Source organism: Ambystoma mexicanum, chromosome 7p (genome assembly GCF_040938575.1).
Source record: "Ambystoma mexicanum isolate Mex_15411 chromosome 7p, UKY_AmexF1_1, whole genome shotgun sequence".
NCBI lineage: Eukaryota > Metazoa > Chordata > Amphibia > Caudata > Ambystomatidae > Ambystoma > Ambystoma mexicanum.
Window position 1 is genome coordinate 630,415,908 of NC_090939.1, and position 25,789 is coordinate 630,441,696.

A 25,789-nucleotide genomic window follows, 5' to 3' on the forward strand; every position below is an offset into this window, starting at 1 on the left:
CACTCACCAGTGGAGAAGAGTAGAGGTGCAGGATCCTATGAGGAGATGGCAGCTTTACATTGACTAAGGAAATCCAGGAATCGTCTTTGAGTTACTTCAAGGAGGACTTGAGGGTATTTTTAAAAGAAGAAATTGCTTCCCTCAGATCGGACCTCCATGAAGCCATAATGGAGAATAAGGTTGAGATCACAGATGTTTGAGACAGAATAAGTGCTGGTGAAACTGATGTGAGCCAAGTACAACAGGCAAATTAACTGCTTGTAACAAAGGTTAGCAATATACTAAAGGCGCTCTAAACCCGGTTGGATAAATGCAATGACTTAGAAATACGGTCTCGTAGAGACAATCTGTGCATTAAATATCTGACGGAGGACACAGACCAAACGGAATGCATGTGGTTACTCTTCACTACAATTACAAATGAGTTGCCAGACACGATTTATAAAATGGACAGAGTGCATTGAGGCTTTAGTCGTCAGACTGAGCCGAAACATTTTGGTTAAACTCCATGACTTCCAAACCAAAGAGAGGATTTTGGCTGCCTTGAGGGAGAATCCGAAAATTACATTCAAAAGGCTGTACGATTGAGGTTTAGCAGGCAATTTCACCAATAATGGTGTCGCAAAGAGGATCACTGAAGCCAGTCACTGACCTCTTGGTGAAGAATAAGATCCAATATTGATGGTTATTGCCCTTTGGGATGGAATTTCTCTTTGCATGTACAGTGCACATGATAGTAATGCAGAAGGCGGGTCTAAACATATAAAAAGATGATGGAAAGACAAGCAGCAATGCTAAAAGAGAAATCAGCAGAGAAGGTCAGAAGACAACAACTGGCTTGTGCAGTATAACCACAAAAAGCCGTCCAGAGAAATGGAGGGATAAAAAAAAACACTGTGTACCAGACCATTTCAGTCAGCTGCTGGTCAGTGTGTTGCTTGGGGGAAGGGTGGTGTCTGATCTGCAGATACTTATACATATGTAATGGGATTTTTGGGGGGGGGGGTTGAAGAGGCACTTAAGACATAAAAGGGACCGAATGGTCATGCTGGTTAAACTAAGATGCTGGACTCCGTATTCATGGGGGAGTAAATGCAATTGGAAAATGTGGATTAGGTTGGGAGGAGGGTCCTTGTGGCATGTGCTGCACAAAACAGGTTAAAATGATTGTAAAGGACAGTAATAAGAAAATGGTGAAAATACTCTTGAAGAGGCTACGTACGACAGAGCCAAATAGCAAGACAAAATGAGCAGAGTGATTAAAAAAATATGGTAGCTAAACGTAAGGGACCTCAGCACTCCAATTACGAGTCAGATTGATGCATGAGTTAATGGGACAAGAACTGGATTTAATCTTGCTCCAAGAAACACACCACGAAAGGTGGGTTGCCAATAGGTTGCAAATGAAAATCTATCCTACACAGTTCTATGCCAATATTGATGAAAGGAGAGTGGGGGTTCCAATATTTGCCCACAAGAAGGTTCTATTCCGTGTGAACCGTGTTAAATCCGACCCGAGGATACATGTGGAGTAATTTGCTTACCTGTAACTCCAGTTCCCGAGCATTGGTGTCTTTTATAGATTCACATGCTTTGAATATTCCCAGACAACAGGGAAAGATTCAATACTGGAGAAGGAGTAAGTAGCTTACCTGTAACTCTAATGCTCCAGCATTGCTATCTTTCAGAGATTCACATGCTTTGAATTTTCTCGGTCGTCTGGGAATATTGAAAGCATGTGAATCTATGAAAGATCCAATGCTAGAGAAGTTTTGGTAATGGAGAGATGTGAATTTTCATTCTACTCCCATGTGCACCACTCATATTCCAAAATCACTCATATCTTAGCAACACAAGCCCTATTTAAAAGGATGAAGGAGCCTGGACTGGGTATAATTCCCCACTGTGGGATCATGTACCATTATGGACAACATTGCAACAAGAGGGAAGGAGGGAGAGGGGATGTGTTGGAGAATGTAATAGTGTCTTTTCAGGGAACCCCTCTATAGAAAGGATCTAGACGAAACCCCACTGAACGTCTTAAAGGACAATTACCTGAAAGACACCACACGACAGTATACGTGAGATGCCATGGAGGTGGTGTTTAGGGTTAAATAACATGGAAAAAGCGTGAGTAAATAAGCACTTGAGGCAAGCCACAAAGGAGACCCTATGAGAAAAAGTAGCCCACTTGAAATAATAGCATAAAGAAACTGGATCCATCAAGGCATTCAGAAAGTCAACAATGGCAAGGGCTCCACTCTGTGCACTACTCACAAGTTTTTATATGTCCGGTAACAGACGTGGCACGGTATTGGTATGCCAGATGCGGGAGCAGAGAAATAAAGCTTTCATTCCCTTTATTAAAAAAAGAGGATGGGACCTGAGTTGGTGTGGAAACAGTCAAGCAGTGGGCTTTTCAAGATTTTTTCGCCTCCTTCATACATATTCTACTGAACAACAGGAGGGTTATTTGGCAAAAGCAACTCTAAAAGATCTACCTAATGAAAAGAGAGACTCCCTAGACTCTCCAGTTCTGATAGATGAAGTTATCTACACAATCGGGAAGCTTAAGACGAACAAAATCCCCCGTACCAATGGCTTCACAGTAATATATTGGCTGCAATATTGTCTTCTGTCTGAATGGATCTATTTAACCAAATTAGAGAAACTGGAATGTATTGCCAGGGATGATGGAAGCCAATATGGCAGTTATTCCCAAACCAGGGGAGGACGCTCACGTTTTCTTCATATAGACAAATTTCACTCATCGGTATAGATGCAGAGCTCTACACAAACATCTTAGCAAAACGCATAGAAAAATATCTCCCCGGGTTAAGATACCTTGATCGATCAAGGTTTATCCCTAATACAAATACCTTTGGCAATACAAAACTGATCCTACACATAATCAACAAAGATGTAAAGTGAAAGCAAACCTTCTGGCACTAAATGCAGAGGAGCCTTTTGATTGCATAGATTGGGGCTATATTAAGAGTATTTCAAAGATATAGTTACAGATTGGAATGATATTAGCTAGTTACCAGTCACCTTTAGCAAGGCTTAGGATTAATGGGGGACCGTCCGAATGTTTTAAGTTGGAAAGGGTGACAAAACAGGTGTTTCCATTACCACCACTTTTATTTGTGTTATCCATGGAACACTGCATAGAATATACATGAAAAAATAAGGAAATTAAGGGGATAAAATGGAGAGCAATCATAAAATGTGCCTTTGTGGCCAATGCGATCATGATGATAACAAAACACCCTTATGTCGTGGAAGAAATTGTTACATTGTGCAAGGTATCTGGGTACATGGCCAATATGAATAAATCAGAGATTTTGTATTTTATCCTGATAGTGGAGGAGGCAGCACCATCAGAGCACAGATACCCCTTTCACTTGGCGAATAAACACTATATATACTTGTACGTCCCGTCCCCTTTTCTCCATCCTTGTGGGTGTCCCCCAACATGGGGACGTTTCCGGAACCTTTGGCAGCGAAAAATGGAGGCTCCCCTTTATAATTTAGTATAGCGTGCAGGGCGTGGCCTCGAACATGGGAACGCCCTGCTGAGTTCTCACCTTCCGGCACCTCTCCTCAGCCCCTTTTTCTGCACGGACGGTGTCAGACCTGGCAGCTGGCGCAGAGACTTTTTTAGCTTTCTGCTTGCTCCCCGTTTTCTTTTTCAATCTTATTTGACTTCCCTTTGGTACCTCGCCCCTACCTGCGCATGTCGGCCCCAGGAGGAGTCACGAGATGTGCCTCATGCGACTGCTTGTTCCCGGTCTCGGACCCCCATGCACTCTGCCTTGCATGTTTGGGGCCCGACCACCGATGGGACGCATATTCGGGTTGCAGCTCTCTTGGTCACAGGACATTGAGGAATCGGTTGTCGTGGTGGAGGGAGATCTTCCACACTTCTCCTCCCCACCTTAAGGACTTTGTCTCCAGGACCTCTCATCAAGACAAGGTAAGCCCTTTGTTCAGCATGGCTCCACGGCATGGCAACTCCTTCCCCGGGGTTTCTACAGTTCAGGGTTCCTCAAATTCAGGTTCTGGCAGGGCCGAGGCCTCTACAGCTACCAGTTCCCAAGCCAAGGGATCTGGGGGTTCTTCTGGGCGCTTTGGGGACAGACCTGAAGCCATCCTGGCTACCGGCTCCAAAGCTGAGGGGCACAGGGCCCTACCAGCCTGTCTTCGGAAAGACAATCAAGTTTGTCCTCTTCTTTTACCCCAGGGGGTAAGGAATCATCGAGTGTCACCTCGAAGAGTCTGTCGACGGCATGATCCAGCATGGCTACCGGCACAGGTGCTGAGGGCGTACAGCCTACTGGAGCTCGCTCAGAGGTCATGCGTCATGGCGTTACAACTACCGGCTGTCCGGCCGACGGCTCAGTGCCTACCAGAGTGATCTCTGAGGTTGACGCCTCAAGCTGTATCCTCCGATGTCTGAGGCCTCTCTTGGCGCAGGGCCTCCGTGCCCTCCCTAACCAGGTCATGGCACAATGCTTATGTGAGGTGTCTCTACCCTTAACTCCTCTTGAAGGAGTTCACAGCCACCTGTAGGGAAACCTGAGTCAGGGTACTTGCACCTTACTGCACACATGTGCTAATGAAACCCAGGGGGATAATATGGAAACCAACTCGTACATGCCTATTGCAGACCTCTAGTATTGACAGGGTACTCTGAGTGGGATTTGACCCTGTCCTATTGCAGGTCAGCCCTGATGACTAATTGTTGCATCTAAGAACTTGGTTAAATAAACAGACATAGGGCCTCCTTAGGACCCTGGCAGCCATGTAATGAGTGGTGCCGGTAAGGGACCGGCACTGTTCATTATGGGCCACCCTATTATGAGGACTGCTGCGGGTCCTGCTAAGGAACGCCTGGTCAGACCAGGCGTCCTTAGCGGGACCCGCTAGCAGTCCAGGATGCTAACAACGGGCCCTTCATTAATGGGCCCGTTGTTAGCATGCTCCCCATTCCCATTGAGCCCTATGGCAAATGGGAATGGGGATGTACCAGGTCCGGGTCCCGCGAAAGAGATTTACCGGGCCCTACAAGGTCACAATGGCCCAGTAAGTCCCCTTTTGCGGGACCCGGGCCTGTTACCCGGTATGGGGCGAGCCATGCCACTTTTAGCGGCATGGCTACCTCCATACTCGTAATTCATTGGCAATGCTGGAACAGACTTTTTATATGAATGAATGTGTATAACCGATTCTCTTTATCACATGAGTAACTTTCAACACCTCTGTGGCCCTAGAGTGTGGCGCTCGCTTGGAATAAATAAGTAATTAAATGGCGGCATTTCATTACCTCTGATAATAATTAATTAAATAGCATCAATTCAGACACAGACCGCCCACTCTGGGAGAAAACAGACTAGTACCCAAACAATCTACTGGACATGTCCCATTACCATGGTCAGGCAGAGTCAGGCAATCGCTGTTAACGTCTCAAACCTGATCTCCATTGAACTTCCCCACACGGATAAAAGGTGGCGCACAAGAGCAGACTTTGAGCGAGGCAGAGCACACGAAGGAGCAGTTTCTTCCATGCCAGAGCTAAATCAATGGAAAAAGATGACAGGTCGAGAAGAGAGAGAAAGGGGGGAGATGCCCTTGAGCTTTTCGACGAGTGATAGTTATACTCTTGAGGATTTGAAAGCAGCACGTGTAAAGCCAGGAAGTGAAGCAAGAGAATCCTAATCTGTGTGTTCGAGATATCTGGGGCCCTCCTGCATGACTGGCCGAGTCAGGGAGGAACAGCAGCTGCCGTGGTATCGTCCTTGGCTCCCGGATAAAAGCCGAAAGCAGAACCTTCAACACAGCCGGTGAGTCAGGAAGAACAGTACGATGCCGGTCCGTGTTTAAATGAAGGTTACGAGCGGCGACAATATATCCTCAGAGAGCGACTGTTGAAGTGTTTGATGAAAGACGCGAGTAAAATACAAAAAGCTGATAAGCGTGTTGAACATTTTATGAGAGAAACAAAAGATAATAGTTTGCAGAGTGGTCCGTCACTGCGTGGGTGTTCAATCGAAGGTCTCCTGCAAAAGGTGTCTTATAAAGAAACAAAGCAGTGAAACTTCGATATTTTAATAGCGACATTCAAAATTAAAATCCGATTCGAGAAAATCAAAGTGGTCATACAAGGGTCTGAGAAAAATCCATTGCACGATCGAAAGTCTTAGATAAAAGTGAACTAATCATTAAAGTGAACCCTACCAAGGCCCAAGCCCAGCTGAAGGAGGCCTATTGGAGTTGCAAGTCACAAGTGCGTCCGAGCCCGACTGAGGGAGACCTATTGTGCCTTTGAGTTGTCGAAAAGGGGTCCGAACCCGATCGAGGAAGACCTGTTGAGACATTGTGTAAGAAGAGGGTCCAAGCCCAGCTGAAGGAGTCCCAAAGTGAATGTTATTCCTGAAAACAAAAGACAGTGAACTTTGGGGGAGAGAGAACTTTAAGTGTTGTTTTGGTAACCCGTGGCATTCTGCGACTTGTGAAGAATGAAAGACTTTACCGCAGAAGGTCCTATTTGATTTCTAAACTGCATCCTGGTGCTCAAAGAAGCTAGGCTGTGTTCCAAGCTCAAGCAGGATGCCTTGCCCCGTGCTATCACTCATTGGTCCTGACATATTGTTTCTTAACCACTCTTTCTTTTGCATACATCATTTTCCCACACCATTTGTATTTAAAGCAAGGATTGGCAATAGGTTTATTAGCATAGTCCCTTTTTTATTTCGACAAGTCTGTTATTTTTACTTTGATGGTTGTAGCTTGCTCCCATCCTTAGATTTAGAGTTAGATAGGTGTTCATCCAACCCATTGAAGTTCAATAAACACCCTTGAACTGAGGTCACTTGTGTCTGTCTTCACTGTTTGATACACCTGTCTGTTTTGGGTTAAATTTCAGTATTTCTTCTTTCCCAGTCCCCCTGCCAGGGCTATGCAGTGTGATACAACACACGCTGCTGACTCAAGTACCTCTGGTGTCGATTTTATGAGACCTTCTGACTCAGATTCTAGATGAAACCAACAGGCCTGGATTCTCCACAAGCCTTCAAGGCCCCGAGTATCAAACAACCCACTTGGCCTGGTTTCTCAGCAAACCTTCCTGCCTCGGATGCTTCTGACTACGCTACGCAGCAATTCTCTTTTGTCTTTTTTTTCTATTTCCCTCTCTCATATTTTCCTCCTCCCTTGTGTTCACCTTTAGGTTAATGGCCCTACAAATTTCCTGGCCAGGTCAACAAGAGTCTCCACATATGTACCCAATCTCAACCCATATTGATTTCGACGCATGTCTCTTAGAAACCCCTTTCGTCTTTGGCACTCTTGGCTTGATCAATGCCTGTTCTTTCCTTTTGCTCTCTCTATCCACTTCCTCTGCTCTGACCCTTCTTTGGCTCAAAATTCCGATGTTCCTTTCCTTTCTTTCTTCACCAACCCCCTCTGGTGTCACCTTTGCTTCTACGTCCTCCTTCCGTGTCTCTACTAAAGTGCCAACCTTTCCATCAAAAGTCTTATCTTTGTCTCTTTCTCTGTCCATCACCTCCACCTTTAGTCTTGCCTTCCTGCTCCTTGGCCTTCCCCTCCTCCAATAACAACTTTTCCCTTGAAACCTTTCCATCATCATCACCCTTTATCTTTCACTCTTCCAACATCATCATTTCCCTTGCAAACTTTACTTCCTCTTTCCCCGGGCACAGTTCCATAGGGATAAATATAACAAAAGGAGAAAGACTAGATATCTGTGATTACTGTTACATAAATAGATTCTACATTCAAGAACTGGGCAAATAGGCCTTATATGGCATTTATTTGAGAGAAATCGAAATCAACAATTTCATGTATAGTAAAATTTGCTTAATTGATCAGAAATAACACGGATCTCAACGAAGTATATCAATACAATGAATAGATACTGTGTAGCAAAAACCCCACCATTTAAAATGAGATGTGCCCGGGCTCTTGAGCGCGTGCTGCCGGTTGATACATCACCAGTACCGGCTGATGTGGCTGAGGGGGAGCTGGAGCAAGTGCCAGAGCTGGGGGAGGGGAGTGGCCAGTTTGAGGGGTGGGGTTTACAACAACCACTTGAGCTTCTTGCACCGGCATGTGCACATTAGTGAAAACAGCTGATGCTGTCTTATCATGCTGCGTATCTATGATTTTAGGACAGATCAACAAGGTGGTCTTGGCAGTCTGTCGTTTCCTTCTCAAGTACTTAATTTGGGCCATTAGTCGCTCATTGAAATCTTTCATTCCCCTGAGCTTCAAAGCATTCTGCCGGTTAATAGCATCTGTAAACCACTGCCTCATCTTAATTTCCCTTTACCTGCTTCAAAGGCACATTTCAAGCTGCTAATCATCGCAAATGGAAAGTCTTTTCTAGCATTAGCTGAGAGTTTTTATTCTCTGCCGTTAAATGGTGCCAGACCTCAAGATACTCACACGTGCCATTGTTGTATTTAGTAAACCTGTAATGTGCAGTTGTACCATTAGGTGATATGGGCACCTGCTTTGTATACCCTTCCTCATGACTTCCCCTTGTTTTAGCACCACTCACTCAAACTCATTTGCCCCTGTTCACATACTGCAAGACTATTTTCTATCCAATCTTGAGAGGGAGCGGGTTTCCAGAGAGAATGCTGAGTGGTGCTCTAAGGGTTAGAGACACTCACTCTGAACTTGCCTCACCTGACCATATTCAAATGTACTTTTCCAGTTTTCCTGTTCCCAATACATTTTCCATTATTTGTTTTATTTCTACCAATTACTGCAAGGCCCTTTGGCCGTTGCCAGACCAGAACTAACAAGAGATAAACGCTGCCAGTGCTATGCAAGATCTTTATCAGGACATAGAAAATATAGTTTTGCAATAATCGTGGTAATAAACCAGGCAAAGATGAACAACAAAACAGTATAACCTAACCAGAATCTCCACCCCATGCTAGCATAACCCTGAAACAAATCTTAGTCATCATGAAAACCCTTGGCTCCCTTGAGCGGCCCACGCAAGCGCACCACTTAAGGTCAACCTTCTGCTGACCACCCTTAGAGTTTTGAAACAGAACTCGTTACCTGTTAGCTTGGTGCAATTTGTGGATTTCCACAGGAGGCAACCTGCAAGTTCGGCATGTTGCGTTACAGGTCTGAGTGGTGGTACCGAAATTGTTAGAGAAACCAGGCTTGTGCATCAATTCAGAGTGATGACAAATCAAGGGATCTTTATTTGTTGTCTTGAAAGCCAAGCAAACAGCAACCTACACCTACCAGAACTGACTGCTTTTACCTGATCCACCCTCCAGACCCGTTACCTTTATAGGTCAGAGGTCACCTGACAAAATCAACACTTTGCTGGTTTATGACTATATTACATACACCGCCCGTCAAAACAATGAATTAATTCATCCCATCTACTCCATAATTCGTGTTTATGATATCATATGAATACTTCCGGTCTGGCAATGCCTGCCGATGGGCATTGAACCTCCATCCTGATGATGGCTTCAGCTATTAATTGCAGTTGAATAAGGTTATCTCTATCATGTGGGTACCTTCGACCTTGGCACACTATCCCTGCTGGTCAATTATTTCCAGTTCAGACCTCAGTGTGCATGCTCAAGCGCGTCCATGTGGAAATAAGTGACAGCAAAGCCAAATTGGAGCGGGGAGTGTCTAAAGACCTGGTGAAGGACAAAAAAAACTGAAGAAAATGGTCAGGTGTGTAATAGGAGTGAGGCCAAACATTATTCCGTTCATAGGTATTGTCCACATGCAATTTAATTTTATTTATCGTCCGTTTTCTCTGTCAATTCAGATCAGAAAAACATTGAATCCTTTAGTTATTCCCTGTTGCAGTTGGAAAGAGGAGTGTCTCGGACATCCCCAACTCCTCTTAGAAGTAATTTCTTCTCCCCGATTGTATGCAGGTTAAAACTTCTATGTGGTCATGTTTTCGAGCTATGATGCATAGGTGGGTACCTGAAGAGTTAAACCATGTACCCATTTGCACCCTTCCCTGGTTATTGTACCTATTCCATCAAGACTGCTCTGGTGTCAGTTGTAAACTCATTTGCAATCCTGGATATGGTAAGAACAACTATTGCTACTTTCCTCCACCGGTTATTGGTAGCAGACTAAACTGAGTCTGACAAATTATCTTGCTCTAGCGTTTTCAACCTACTGTACCCACAATGGTCATTATGTAGTACATCCTGAGGGCCTTCACCACACTTGAACATGCACATGTACAAAGTATAAGACAAGAATAACCAAGTTAGAAAATATAAAGTGTATGTAAGACCAAAATGTGGTGAGACATAGACCAACAAACTCTCTTGTCCTCAATGATAGTAAGCAGGGCAGACATGGGGCAGGGCAGAAACTCCTTAACAGTATAAGTGACTGAGAAAGTATGACAAATTGTTGGGTTACCGTCCTGATCAGAAATTTTCCCAGAGTCCTGAGGAGCAAGTCCCTGAAAATGGATGAGGGAAGCAAGAAAGACCACTGCTGGTCTGGCGGCAATGGGAATAAATGGACAATCTCACCAGATGGAAGAAGTCCACCAGGACCTGCCGAAGTAAGAAGGGATCATCTTTGTCCCCCTGAAACCCTACTGTGTGTGGAATACATGTGGATGTCTTTATTTATGTATTGTTCGCTTATTAGGCGCTTATACAGCAAGTGCATTTTGTTTCAAAGCACCCACAGGGCAAAGGGAGGGAATAAGGAAGTGATACATATTGAATACACAACAGAGGAGGGGAAAGGAAAAAAGGACAAACCTGCTATGCCTTGTGAGTATTCAGAATGTGCAAGTGCAGCAAGAAAGAGGGCAGAGGGAGTGGGTACTGGAGTGTCCGTGCTCATGAGTGAGCAACAGATGAAGTGCATGGTGTGGTAAATGCTACACAGCCTGGAGCCATGTTGGGTGTAATTGCGAGCCTCCAATGTGGAGGGAGTGGCAAGGCAAGTGCTGAGAGTAGACAGAAGCTGGGTGATTGGGTGTGGGAGGTCAGGGGCCCCGAGGAGCATAAGGGCCCTGGACACCAATCACAGCAACTGTGAGATTAGCAGAGGAGAGAAGATGGGAGGGGGGAGGTACAGAGGAAAGTCTTGAGGAGCTTCCAGAAATGTAAGGAAGTCCTGCTCAAGGCGCAGAGGGAGGGGGAAGCTGAGGCTGTTCCATAGTAGGGAGCCAGCTGAGGAAAGCGATCAACCTCCTGCCCTCTGTTTAGCAAAGCGCTTTACGCACAAAGAGTTGGTGTCAGAGGAACATAGAGGTCTGGAGGGAGAGTATTTAGTGAGATAAAGTTGAAGATAGTGAGGTCCCCGGGTCCAGACAGCCTTGTGAATGATGCAGAGGGATTTTAATTTGATCCCTGCAGCAACCAGGAGCCAGTGAAGACTTTAGGGCAGGAGAGATGTTGTCCCTCTGCTTAAGGCCAAGGATAAGTCTTGCTGCCCTATTCTGGATTAGCTGGAGAGGTTGCAGAGTGGAAGAAGGTAGATTCAGGAGGAGGCTATTGCAATAGTCAAGCCTAGAGAGAACCAGGGCTCGGGTAACATTGAGCCTCTGGGGGAAAGTGAGAAATGGGAGAATTACTTTGATAAGGAATAGCTGAAAGTGGGACTTCTTGGCAATGTCCTGAGTGTGAGGGAGGAAGGCTAAAGAGGGGTCGAAGATGACTCCAAGGTTTGTGGCTTCAGAAGTCAGAGCAGGGGGAGAGCCCATGGAGGAAGGCCAGAGTGAAGGGAAGAAAGAGGGTGCAGTGGTCCCGATGAGTAGGATCTCTGTTTTACAGGCGTTGAGGGAGAGATCGTTGGAGGTCCACTAGGACTGAATTGCAGATAGGCAGTCAGGGATGATGGAAAGTGAAAGGGGGTCAGCAGGAAGTTTGAGAAAGAGTTGAGTGTCGTCTGCATAACACTGGAAGTTCATAACAAGATTTTCTGTGGGAGATCACTGGGAGAAACCCTGCTCATTGCACTCTTCTATCCGCAGGTGCAAGCAACAGACTATAACTAGGGAAAGAAAATGGAGGCCCAGAAAATGAATCCCAATAGAAAGATGTAAATATCAGGAAATGCAGTTCTGATGAAATAGTCGCAAATACTTTCCTGTAGTACTAAACGGAAACCAATGCCCTCCCATCACAGAGATCCAGCTGAGTTAATTACCACCATCCAGCAGCTCCCAATATAAGACCAGAAGGATATGAGCATCTGAGTCCTGACAGCCATTGTTTGTGCAGCCACGAGTTAAGGCTGTAACGAAGGGAGACCAGGCTTGCTGTGGATCTTGAACCAGGATGCCCCTTCAGTACTGTGTGTTGCTGTTTCTCGTGGGCTGCCACATGCTTTTTATGGGTGTATTGCCTCTCCAGTACTAACGGCAGGACAGTCGAAATGCCTTGTTGGTATCGGGGCATCTTTCAGCTCCCTGCCAGTGCCACTTCGCTGTCTGCCTGAAAGCTGTGAGTGGGCCTGCTGTGGCTACATCCACCGGCTTCACCTTATGTGAAGGAATGTCTGGCGTTGAGGTAACATTTCAAGCCCCAAAATGATTTTGCTAGGAGCTTACTCTGATGTGTGTGTCTGCCTGAAGGTGTAATGGAACAGAAAATGATAAGCGTACTCTGCAAAAAGGGAGTATTGGTACCAACACCCGCCCCATCTCCAATAAACATTGTAGAGGGGGCCTCACCCTCCCAAAACCTTCATCATTATTATTATAGTAAGAGACATCTAATTCAACAGTTAAATACCATGTCCAAGCCTATTTTATTTAATACAAGAAATGTTTTTCTTCTTAAATTTGAAGTGCATATAAATGGTTTAAGACATTTCATTTTGGTGACAGTACCTCGCATATAGGTTTCAGAAGTGTGTTGAAAAGATATACACTCCTCAATCCTCAACATCTGTTTTACTATAATCCAAGGGCAATATCTGATAGCATGTCCACTTTCTATTTGAAAGGAAAGGGCTGTATTAGGCATTCATTTGAAAATGTAAAAGTTGTTAAAGTGATGCACGGCTGCTTTTCTAAACCCATGTGTATTTGCACATTCAGATGTAGGGAGCTGATAGTTCCCCCTCCTTCCTTGCTTTTCCATGCATCACTTTTACATTTTCCAATAAACGCTGAATGCAACTTTAAAAAAAATAATGTGCACATGCTACATGCATGCAAGATAGAAACATTAGTCCTCGTCTTTGCATTATTTTTTCTGAAGCTGTTGATAACAGTGAAACTAAATTTGAGGAATGAAAAATGTATACTTTTTCAAACACGCTCCTAAAACCTATTTGAGAAAGCCAATAAAGTTTTAACTTTTGTAATAAAGAAGCACAACCACAAGAATCTTGCTTAGTTCATTTCAAAGCTCACACAAAGACAAGTTCTGCGCAAAAACTAATCGCATTCTCTTCTATTATCAAAACCACTTGTCGCCTTGACAACAGGTTGACTTAACCGCAGTTACAGAACACCATCAGGCTCATTGCTGTTTCCCGGGTCCGGAAGAAATGCTGGTAAAATTGCTGGTAACTCCGGTGCCAGCAGTTTTTCTGGACTAGGGAAACACACGTTTGCCAGTGGGGGCCACAGATCTACCTCCAGGCCTGACCTGCCGGTAGATCAGGCCCCCACTGGCAAAAATAATTCTACAATTACCAGCACTGAGATTACCAGTGCCGTTCATTGCGGCAATCTCCTCCATGGAATGGGGAGTTACCAGCATTCCCACTGCCCGTAATTGCCCGGTAACCAGGATATCAGGCAGCGAGAATGCTAATTCCGTTTTGGTGGTATCCCAACGGAATTTCTGGCCGGATACCACCAAACTCGGAATGAGGCCCCATATTTTACAAAATATAGCCAAAAATGAAGGTGGCATCCTTATTTTACATACTCTTGCTTTAATAGCACTGCTCAAATGTCCAAGAATGTGTCCCTAATTTTGCTCAACAATTCTATTTATTGTCCATCTGTTCTTGTGCATGTTTGATTTTGCCTCTATATCTGGCAGCCTATCTCCTAGACAGTTGGAGCCTCTCGTCATGCTGGAGGAATGCAATCTCCGCTCTTTCAAGTGGGCAGGCAGGTGACGTGGCTGATATTTCAATGCAAATGTAGTTAATATTTATTGGTGAGATAGTCCCTTTATTGTTGTTTGCAATAACTGCACTTAGTACATGCAAAGAGGCCCCACGTTCATGGGGAAAGGGGAAACATTACTGTCTTTTTTTTTTTTTAAAGAAGAATAAGCCCAGTAGAGAATGTGCTACTACACACAAATATCTCTGATTAACATGTATGGTAAGGTTTATGCAAAGGTGTTCATAACACACCTGTCAGCTGTAATCTCCCCTTTGGTGTCTTGATTACAGCATGGTTTTGTCTTTGAGTGATTACAGTGGAACATGTGACTAGTACTCTTACTTTGCTAGATAGACTGTGGAGTGACCTCTGAAAATAACCCCATGGAATGCTCTAAAGGCATTCAATAGGGTGCTGTGGCGGGTCGAAAGAAGGAGGCGCACACTTGAAGGACATTAAGAGTATTGTTTATTAAAATATTAATAAGGCCTCTCTTTCCCTATTGCTAAAAGAGTTTTCCTGCCTGTCTAAATAACTCAAGGTGCTAGTCAGTCGTCAGGAAGTCCAGAATTAATATGTCGTCCATGCAAAACTAATTCTACCTGACCCTACTGCTATCTTAACTAACCGAAACTACACTAGGATAATGTCTCCCCTTTTCTGGCATTCTCTGGTTGCAATGTCTCTACTTAGTACATAGTTCTCTTCAGTAAGATATCTTCAAATAGTCTCTTGCGATCTTCTGGACAAGGACCTGTAGCTCTTTCATGATGTACTTAGCTTTGCTCTCCCCCTTTGTCACAGTTATTCCACAAAGCTTTGTATTACTCTTTCTTGCACTTTGATCCGGACACAAGTATCTATCTGACTCTTGTAATTTCAACTTCCTTAAGTTGTTTTTCCTTTTTAGTAACTTGTCCTTCCCTCTTTCCTGGGATTCGTCAGTTGGACTACTTCTTCCTTTATCTGTTTCACTTGATTTCCCTTCCCATTATTTGGAAACTTCTCTTCCAGGCTCATTTGTTACTCTCGAGATCATGTTAATACAGTTCTACTTTAATGACTTTTCTCTTAGTGCATATTCGTTAATGCCTCCTCTTCAGGGTTTATCTGTTACTCTCCTGATTACATTAACACAGTTCCGCTTTAAAGGCTTTATCTTTAGTATCTCGTCAATTGCACTCGGGCGAGTTTCCCTTGCTTGCCCCGGGGCCCTCCCACTATTCCTGTTCTCCCCGTTACTTCTGTATCTGCAGGGGAACGCTTTTGGGTTCGGCACACACTCGGGCCCTCTTCTTCTACTCTGTATCTCGTGCTTCTCCATCTTGTCAGCGTCTCGCCATCGCTCTTCTTCCTCGGTGCTACCACGTCTGACTTCATTTCGCAGGGCATCTATTGCACTCTCTTCTCAGGTGGTTTCTGCACTGTTCAATGGGCGCACTGCCCACCACAAAGCCGTCTCGGTAGTGCCATCAACGGGCTATCGCTTACCTTCTACTTCGGTTCTTTCTTCTTGGAAACCCCAGGCTTCCAGCATTTCCCTTTGCTGCTCAGGACTCCTACATAAATCATGGGCTCTGTGGCTCTCCTTGACTCCTGCATGCGTCACCTTGTCAGGGGGCTTCCCCTGCTTATGTTCCTCTCTCTCTGGTCGTGCTTCGCCTCTCCTCTGTGTGTTCTCGCTCGTCCCAGGTTGTTCACTTGCTTCTTCCAGCCTACTCGTCTCGGTTAAATGTACGTCTCTCCTTAAAGAGACAGGTCCTCTTTCTTGTGCACAATGATATATTTTAGGTTTGTCTTCAGCCAAGTCCTGGGGGTTTACAATGTTCTTCATATCTGATAGTCCCATATATTCCATCATGGTGGATGTTCTAGGGAGTTCCTCAGAGGAACAGGAGTCCTTGTTCCCTAAGGGGACGTCTCTCCAAGTGAGGTCCCACTTGCCAGACCCCTAGGGAGGGTCTTGCAGAGCGGGCTCACCTCCCTAGCCTCAAAAGAGGAGGCTCACCTTTGGGGAGGGGAGGGACAAATACCCTAGATTCTTCACAGTGCCATGACAATTTGTTTGCGTTTGGTGATGGTTTTATAAGGCAGGCATGTGTAATGTTTGTGTGTTTTTTTTTCATAACAACATTTTATTAGGTTTTACAAATATGCATTGTATACAACAACAATATGTACCGAAGAGGTATACACAACATCGACAACAGTGCAATGTTCATAGGTAGTGCCCAAAGAATAGTACGATTTGCGTTAAGGGATGAGCGTGTTCCTGTAGCTGGGGCCCTGCACATATTTGTCCGTGCCCGACCATTTCATAAAGTTAGGTACTGGCGGCCTGCATGCCCTGAGCTTTCCCCTCCTTGGAGCCATCTAGTTAGCGGGGGCCTTCTAGTGAGGGCTGGATACTTTGCTTCGTAGTCCAAGAATGGGGCCCAGATTTTTAGGGGTTTATTCAGGAAGCCTGTCCGGATTGCCGTAACTTTTTCGGCAACGGCTATGTCCCAACATTTGGACCACCATAGTGCTACTGAGGGGCCATCTACATTTTTCCATAGCCGGGCCATCGCGACTTTTGCTGCCAGAATGAGGTGCGTGCACAGGCAAGGTATAGGGCCCGAGAACGGGAACGCTCCTCCCCCCGTTTCGCCCAGGAGGATTATGCCTGGGTCCCAGGGGATGGACAGTCCAGTGATTCCCTTAATATGGTTCATTACCTCTTTCAAGTATGCCTCTGCTTCCGGACAGGCCCAGAACATGTGGAACAGGGAGCCGGGGGATGTACATCCAGGCCAGCAAGACGCGGATATGTCCGGGTTGGCCCTGTTTCGTTGAACTGGGGTGACATAATATCTGTAGCAGAGTTTGTAGCCCCCTTCCCTGTTCATGATGCACTGAGTCCTGTTATGTAGTCTCGCCCAGATTTTCTCCCACTCCTCGATATCTATCTCTTTGCCCAGGTCTTTCTCCCATTCGAGCATGTACCTTTCTTTTTTTGAGGAGTCTGACTTGTCCAGGTTTCGGTAGGGCGCTGCGGTTTGGCCTCTCGCAGTTGGGGATGTTAGCAAGAGTTCCAGGTCTATCAGCTCCCTGGCGCTTCTTCTCTTAACTTCTCTGTGGGATAGCCAGTGCCGAATATGGGCATAGTAGAATCTTTCCCGCTCGCCCACTCCGAATTTCTCCATGCATCTCTCAAACGATATGGGGTTTCCTTCTTCCAAGAAGTCACTGGTTTTTGATAGTACCCTCTCTCTCCACGGTTCGAAGCCCAGTGGGGGGTTGCCTGGTGAGAAGTCGGGGTTGTTCCAGATGGGGGTAAAGGGGCCCAAAGTACCTCGGACACCCCATTTCCGGGCTGCGGCTTTCCAACTGCGAACAGTTGTGTTTGTTGTGGATAGGGGGCCGCTATAAGGTTGGGGTTTTATGCTTGGTAAGTGTGGGAGCTCCGATGGGGTAACCGGGCACCAGGCCTCTTCCAGCTGGTTACACATTGGCTGATCCGTCGTTTGGGCCCAAGTGTATGTGTGAGATAATTGCGGCGCTAAGGCATACCTGGCTATGTCTGGTACTCCCAGCCCCCTGTGCCTTCCGCCGCATCATGATTCTCCTACTAATTCGAGGCTTCTTCCGCCCCCCATACAAATTTCTGTATCTTCTTTTGCAAAGAGGCCATAATGGGGCCCGGAATGTGGGTCGACAGTGCTGTGCAGTAGTACAGCCACCTGGGGATTATGTTCATTTTTATAGCTGTGATCCGCCCAAACCAGGAGATTTCATGGGCCTTCCAGCGCTTTAGATCGCTATAGAATTTGTTAATTAGCTGTGGGAAGTTGTTTGAGTACAGGCGTGATGGGTCTTCAGTGATCTTTACCACAAGGTAATCAATCACCCCTTTCGGGATTGGCATTAATGGGATAAGGCTGTTTTTCTTCACCCTTGGATAGGTTAATTGCTAGGGCTGAGGATTTGTCCAGATTTACCCTGAACCCAGATATAAAACCAAATTCTGTGATTTCCTCCCAGAGGGCCCCCAGAGATGCTGCCAGATCTGTTGCTGTTACTAGGACATCGTCCGCGTATAGGGCGATTTTGTATTCATGGTTTCCCACCATAATCCCCTTTATTTTCGTGTTCTGCCTGACTCTCGCCGCAAAGGGTTCCATGGATAGGGCAAAAATAAGCGGCGAGAGTGGGCAGCCCTGCCTAGTGCCCCCGGTTATACGTATTGCCTCAGACATGGTGTCATTGACCTGTAACTGTGTGGTGGGCGTTTGATAGATGGCCATTACCCAGGTTATGAAGTTGGGGCCGAAGCCGTAATGCTCTAGCACGCTCTGGATATACCCCCAGTCCACCAGATTGAAAGCTTAATGCGCGTCTAGGGATATAACTGCCATTCCCACGCCCAGCCTATTAGCGCTTTCAGTGAGGTCTATTGTTCGCCTAATATTGTCATGAGTCCCCCTCCCTGTGATGAAGCCTGTTTGGTTGCGATCTATCAGACTCGGGAGAGTCGCCCCTAGTCTGCGTGCTAGGATCTTGGCGAAGATTTTCCCATCATTGTTCAGTAGTGTGATAGGCCGATAGGATGTGGCTAACTCAGGGTCTTTCCCGGCTTTATGCAGTAGAACTGTGAGTGACTCTGCCATTGAGTTAGTGACTGACTTGGAAGACAGGAAGGAATAGAACAGGGCAGACATAAGTGGCGCTAATATGCTCCCGTATTTTTTATAAAAGTTTGAGGTTAAGCCATCCGGGCCCGGCGCTGTGTTCTTGAGGGACTTAATGGTGTCGATAATTTCTTTGGTAATAATAGGGGATTCCAGGGTAGCTAGTTGGTCTTTGGATTTGGGTCGGATGGACTGCAAAAATTTTGGCAGGGTGCCCAACGGGGTGGCTGCCCAGACATTATCGCTTTGTGGTGTCGCACCAGTTCGCTAATTTTGTCTGCATCTTGAGTAGTGAACTTTGCCGTCGTCTCCCACCAGTTTGAGAATATTATTCCTACTGTGGACCTTTTTTAATTTCTGCACTAGCACTCTATTCGCCTTATTCCCTTTACTGTAATAGAACTGCTTTGTGTAGGCTAATGATTTGGCCGTCCGATCGGCCCAGTGCATTTCTAGTGCTATTTTGGCTTTTTTCAAGGCCCTCTCGGTTTTCGTGGAGCTGTGGAGTTTTAGCTCTGCGTCCAAATGCTTAACCTTTTCCTCCAATTTGTCTGCAGCAATGTTCGAGATTCGCCTCTGTTCTGCCCCTAGACTGATCAGGGACCCTCTAACCACTGCTTTCATAGCATCCCATACGATGTTAATGGGAGTGTCGACTGTCGTGTTCTCCTTGAAGTAGTTGGATACTGTTTTGCCGATTTCCTGCCTAATGCACTCGTCTAACAGTAGGGAATCGTTCAATTTCCAATGTCTCTGAGTGGGGAGCTTTCGGCCAGATATGCTGGGATTCGCCGATACTGGGGCTTGATCGGAGATCATGCATGTGTGAATATCTGTTTTATTTAAACATGGGTATAGTACCCCGGAGATTAGTAAGAGGTCTATTCTTGAGAACCCTTTGTGTGGGCAGGAGTAGTGGGTATAGTCCCTTGATGATCCATTGAATAACCTCCAAGCATCATCCAATTCAGTTTCCCTGAGCAGCCTTGCCAGGGATATTGCTTGTGCGAAGTCGGTATTCGTGGTCGGCAGCATTTTGTCCACTTGAGGGTTTGGCGTTGTGTTGAAATCCCCACCCATGATCAGGTGCCCCTCCTGAAAAGGTTAGGATAGTCGGGATTAGGTCGGAGATAAATTTGCTTTGGGACGTGTTGGGGCCATAGATGGAGATGATAGTGATGGGCAGTTCCTCGAACAGCCCCTTGAGAAAGAGAAATCGGCCTCCTGGGTCTCTTTTCACTGTGACCTTCGATAGGGGAACCCTGTCGCTCAGCAGTATTGCCACCCCTCTTCTTCTCACCAGATGTGGCAAAGTAAGCTTTTTTGTACCTCTTAAATCTGATCCGGTGCTCATCCGCCTGCAGTAAGTGGGTTTCCTGGAGGAGGACGATGTATCCGGATAGTTGCCCCAACCTGTGTTCCACAGGCCCTGGACATTCCAGGAGAGAATCACCACTTGGCTTGTGTCAGCCATCTCCAGATCTTCAGCGATGGCTATGATGTGCTCTGTGTCCCCAGCTGGGTTCAGCTCCTTTGAGTATGAGGCGAAACTGTTGTATTGGAATGTTGCATGCAATGATGTTGCTGTAATGTGTTGCGACGTAGGCTGAGATGGGGGAACATGCGCGCCCCCCCTCTCTGCGAGTTGAATTTGTCCCTTCATGTCCCTCTCCCACCACCCCCCCGCCCCCTCGTCACAGCATAGTAAGGAGAACCTAATCCTACTGGCCATGGGAAACTGGTGGCGCGAATGCACTGAAAATGGGCAACTGGGCCGCCGCAACCAGATAAGCTCGAGCATGAACACTGCTCGCGAACCTGCAACTTTATGAGTAAGCTCCTTTTGCAAGAAATTAAATTCAGCTTGCCCTCAGACATTGTCTCTGGGGGAGTTCTCGCTCCCCATTCCTGACCCCACATCGGAACTCAGCATACTGTCAATATCACTTCTGATCAACCTGGGTTGGGCTCTTTCCGGGGAGGACCTTCGGAGCCTGCGTCTTGTACCTGCTTTTGTCCAGGCTGCTTCTGGTAGTTTTTTGGGGGCTGCGCGGCCTGCTCCCTCAGATTCCGATTCCTCCTCTCCCCCACCGACGCCCATGAATTTGTTTGCCTCCTTTAGTCAATGGATTTGTTTCTGGATCCCCTCCCAGATGAATCTCACGGAGGTCGGGAAGCCCCAGTGGTATGGAATCTTTCTTTCACGCAGCCATTCCGTCAAAACTCTCATGTCTTTTCGTTTTTGAAGAGTGGAGTTTGCTAAGTCTTGATAGAGAGTTATAGTGGAACCTTGGAAGGTGATTTGTTGCATCTGTCTTGCCTCTCGCATGATTTCCTCCTTAACTTGAAAAAAGTGGACTCTCACCAGGACGTCCGGAGGGAGAGTGCATGCCTGCCTTGGGGACATTCTGTGGACTCGGTCCAATTCTAGTGGTGAGTTGTCAGGAAGGGTGATTATAAATCTGAGCAGTTCCGAAACATAGCTCTTTAGGTCCGGGTCTGGAATCGAAGTCGGTATCCCCGCAAGCAGATATTATTCCTTCGGGATCGATTCTCAGCGTCCCCCTGCTTTGCCTCCAAGAGGTCGCACCTCGCTTCTAGGGCTGCAATCCTGTCCCGGCCCTGTTCACACTCAAATCTTTGGTCGCAGATCTCGGTCTCGATCTCAGCAGTTCGGTTTTCCACGGCTACTACTCGCTTGACGAGGGAGGTGATCTTTTTCGTGACCTCTTCCGTGCTTTTCTGTTTTTCTTTTGTTAATGCGGAGAGCAGCTCTTGGAGGTCTGCTTCCGTGACCATCTGTGATGGGCTGTGGTCTACCGAACTGTGGCCAGTACTCGTGGCTGGGTCCTCCGGCGGGTCCCCTCTCCTAGATTTTTCCACTGGGGTGTTGCTCATCAGGGTGGCAATATCTGTTTGCCTAGAAGTTTTTCCACTTTTTGCCATTTTGCTTCCGCTTGGTGATTACTCAGCGAAGGATATGGAGTGCTTCTGGTGCTTCTCCCCAGACTGAGTCTGACGGTATATTGCGGAGTCTGCCGGTGTCTGTGCTGGTGTCCCACCCCCTGGGTCTCGGCTTGCTCTGCAAGGGTGTACTGGGCTGAGACTGGCAAAGGACTGTACAGGAGCGCGGGGTGGCAGGCTCAATGAATATGGCCTTGAGGTTTTAGGCCGGTGTTGCCAGTTCTTGTGCTTTTGCCTGGCAGCAGAAGCCCCTCCAATGGGCGAGGAAGTCTTCAAGGGCATGAGGACCAGAGAGCCGGAGGATCTGCGCTGTTATGGGCTGTTTTCCTGGGTGGGCTGGTATGTCATGTGTGGACCCCTGATGGGGAATGCTGCATTAGCCCCTCCTGAGGTGTATAGGGTGGCTGCGGGGGAGAGCCCCTGGACGGAGGGGGACCAGGCCTGCCGCCGCAACTGTCCAGGCGGATGATGGTGTCCGCTTTGAGTATCAGGAGGTGGTCCGCCAATGTCTGAGGGCCCGGAGTGTAGGATGGGCCACTGCCAGACCCACAGTGGTAGGGAGGAGAGCCTGCCAATGAATGATGGTGGCCGGTTTATTTGTGTGGAGGAGGGGGGGTGGGAAGGACCCAGGCTGGTGCGGGAGGTTAGCCTGGATTACGAGCAGGCCGCAGCGCAGCCCCCCCCGACTCCTTACCTTCTATTGTCCGGACATGTTGCCACGCGGGCCTCCGCCCCTCGAATGGCCGCAGGCGGCAGACCTGGGGACGCGGCAAGCTTGGAACTGGAGATGCGGGGGCCAGCGGGTCCATGCCGCAGAAGACGGTGGGGGGCGGGAACGCCCCGGCACGGGTTGCAGGATGTGGTTCGTCGATGTCTCCACAGGCCCCGGGGTGCAGGATGGGCCACTGCTGATCCCACGATGATATGAGTCCGATGTGTCGTGTTCCGCTCCCCCAAGCCGCCACCCAGGAATGCCGGCAGCAGCTTACTCGCTGCGGATGAGCGCTGTATGATTCCCAGAACTCTGGGTTGGGGCAGGTGGTGAGGAGGAGCGCTGGGCACCCTGATGAGGCCCCTGGTTGTCGCCCCGGCTCCCGCCGGGATCCGCGGTGGTGGAGCTCAGGCCGAGGCGGGCTGCATGGACGTGAGCGTTGAGGTCTCCATACCTCTGCTTTCACCGGGCCTTGCTGCAGGCGGGAGGGAGCAGGGGCATATGCTGAAGTGCTGGTGCTGGAAGGCTGAGTTCAGTGTGGGTGGGAGTGGGTGCGGTCTGGCGGCAAGGGCTGCTTCCTTACGCCTGCACCTCCCCCTCGAAGCTGCTATGCGGGAAAGGGAATGGCGGCCGCCATTCTTTTGCCGTGTGTGATACGGCTGGAGGGACGGTCCGCATCTCTGCAGTCCAGCCGCAGAGAGGGGCAAAAAGTCAGCGACAAGAGCTGTGAGGGTTCCCCCCGCGTATCCTCAAGTTACAGCTGAAAACGGGGTGCGGATCAGGCGATTTTCCACGCGGTGCACCGCGCCGAGCAGGAGCTCCTAGGAAGACATGTCGATCGCGGCAGCTCCGAGCCATGCCCCCCTTGTTTGTGTGTTTTATTGGACAGATACCACAAGAGATAATGATAACACATTCCACACTGCAAAGGTGCCCTCTCCCACTGTTGAATTTAGCTTTTTTATGGGGCCTATCTTGCTGCTGGAGAGAGGTATCCCACCATGTTGTACCAGTAGCTAAGGCGAAGAGTTAACACTGTGAAGAAAGCAACAGTCCACAGTCTACAAGGCAAGTCCTGGTGCATCTTCTCAGCTGTAGAGATGAGTATTGCTAAATTAGATGTTATTCAGACAGTAGACCTAATACTGGTAAAACTCAAATGATGACCTTAATGTGGCCAATGCACAATCAGTTTGTGTTTACATCCTGATATATGTATTGTTTTCATCTTTATTTTTCTCCCTGTAATTTCCCCTCTTCTGACAAGACATCATACATATATGCAAAGAATTTGTTACCAGCATAGTGCTGATTGAGATGTCTTCTCATTGAGCTATTTTCAAGCTACGATAATTAGCTTATTGCCTGTAAGTAGTATAATTTATCCTGGCAATCATTTCTCAGTTCCTGCCCTCTTTATGAAATATTATAATTAGGGTAGGTGGTTGTATATTAAATCCCTTAATGTCCCAAATGCAGTAAATGTTTTCCTCCAATGTTCTAGCAATTCTGGGTACGTTGCAGGTTTCTGTTCAATTTGTCCCCAATTTTTGAACTTCAGTGCACTCATAGGTGCTGTTGTGCAATCGTATTGAGCTTAAAAATTGTGTTTTATGCTTGCAACTTGTATTTGTTAAACATAATCTCAGAGTGAATTGAGTTCGTAGAGTTGCACAACATTTTCAGATAGCTTCTGTATTCAAAACATGTTTCAAATCATCACAGTGGCAGGTACACTTTGTAATTTATGGTCAAAGTAACACAGTTCAAACATCTATGTTCCCTACATCCTGCAAAGTGAGAATAATAGACACTAAAGGTCAAGCAAAATGCTCAACTGAAAAAAATACCAAGTTCTAACTATTGTGATAAATCCTCAGATGTCGCCCATTCTTCCTTAACAGTGCCCCTTCTCATGAGGCCAGGGAGGTGAGGCCACTACCCGATAGTCCTTCTGGGGGTGGTACTCAGCCGGTGGTACTCATAGGGAGGGAAGCCCCCTATGGGATTAGTGATGACCTGGGGAGAACATGGTATCCGCATAGCCCACCTAACCCTAACACACCTTCCTAACCCCCTTCCACCAACATGTTCCCTAGTGTTCCCATATGTTTTTGTCATACCACCAACATAGGAAGTACTGGGATCGAGGAATAATGTGGACTCCTCAAGGGACATGTTTCTCTTAAGTAGAGAGATGAGGGAGAGACCAATTGACTCCCTGGAAGACCTCAAGATCAGTACTGGGACAAAGAAGTGCAGAAGCATAGAGAGCACTTACAAGAACGTGAATGAACAGTCTAGTTTTTCTCGAAACCTGATTGGGCACAGCCCATTCAAAACTGAAGTGGGAAACCAGGAAGGATAGAGAAGCCCTCCATGGAGGAACCACGAGACAGGAAGCAAGCCGGAACAGAGAACAGGAGAAGTGGTTTCTGGGGACGCTGCCCTGCAAGCAGAGCTGTCCCTATCCGGTCTGCCATGGAGAGACCGACCGGAGCCGTGGAGATGCAGGCGTCCAGATACAAAAAGCAGCTGAAACACGCGGTTGACAAGAGACACGCAGCCCGTGAGGAACAAAACACTGCAGAGCCACTGTAGCACACCAGAAAACAGCACGAGAGGCCAAAAGGACACAGAGGAGAGCCCGCGGCCGACAAAAGAACACCGGCAAGTCCCTTTCAGGTACCTGGGTTGCCAGGAAGGTTGGTGGGCTTCCAAAAGGGCTAACAAGCATTCAAACACGGACCAGGGACCTGCACACCCTTTACTGAAGAGTAACCTATGTCATCTTCATAGTCGCAGTACCTGGCAGGAAAGTGAACCAGGTCTGCAGCACCAAGAGGGGAGAATCCCACAGGTCTGGGACCCACACCCTTTTGTGAAATTCAACCAAAGTTATATTCATAGTCACAGTATCTGGCAGATTAGTAAATCAGGGTTACTGCGCAAAGACAGGAAGAATACACAGGTCTGTGACCCACACCCATAAGACTGGGAGCTCATGTGAAGTGTGAACTTTTGAAGTGCAAAGCAAACTAGGGGAAGAGAGGCATTCCGCCTGGTAATATTGAACTGTGAATTGTGACATCGAAAAGGGGCAAAGAACCCAGGGGAAAGGAAGCATTCCCTCTGGCAGCGTGTACTGCATGCTAAATTCTAAGAAGGGCCTAGGGAAGGGAGTCATTCCGCCCAGCCCTATTGAACTGTGAAGCCTAGAAAGCTCAGGAGAAGGAAGCAATACCTCCTGGCGGTTTTCACGAATAGTGCACATTGTGAAACCAATCAGAAGGCAGGCCCAAGGAAGGGAGTCATTCC

At 47.2% G+C, this 25,789-nt stretch overlaps 1 protein-coding gene across 16 annotated transcripts in view; it reads left to right on the plus strand.

Moving 5' to 3' along the window:
• INPP4A (inositol polyphosphate-4-phosphatase type I A) overlaps positions 1-25,789 on the plus strand; it is a 2,396,889-nt gene that overhangs the window by 1,196,513 nt on the left and 1,174,587 nt on the right. The gene's annotated exons all lie outside the window — the stretch shown is intronic.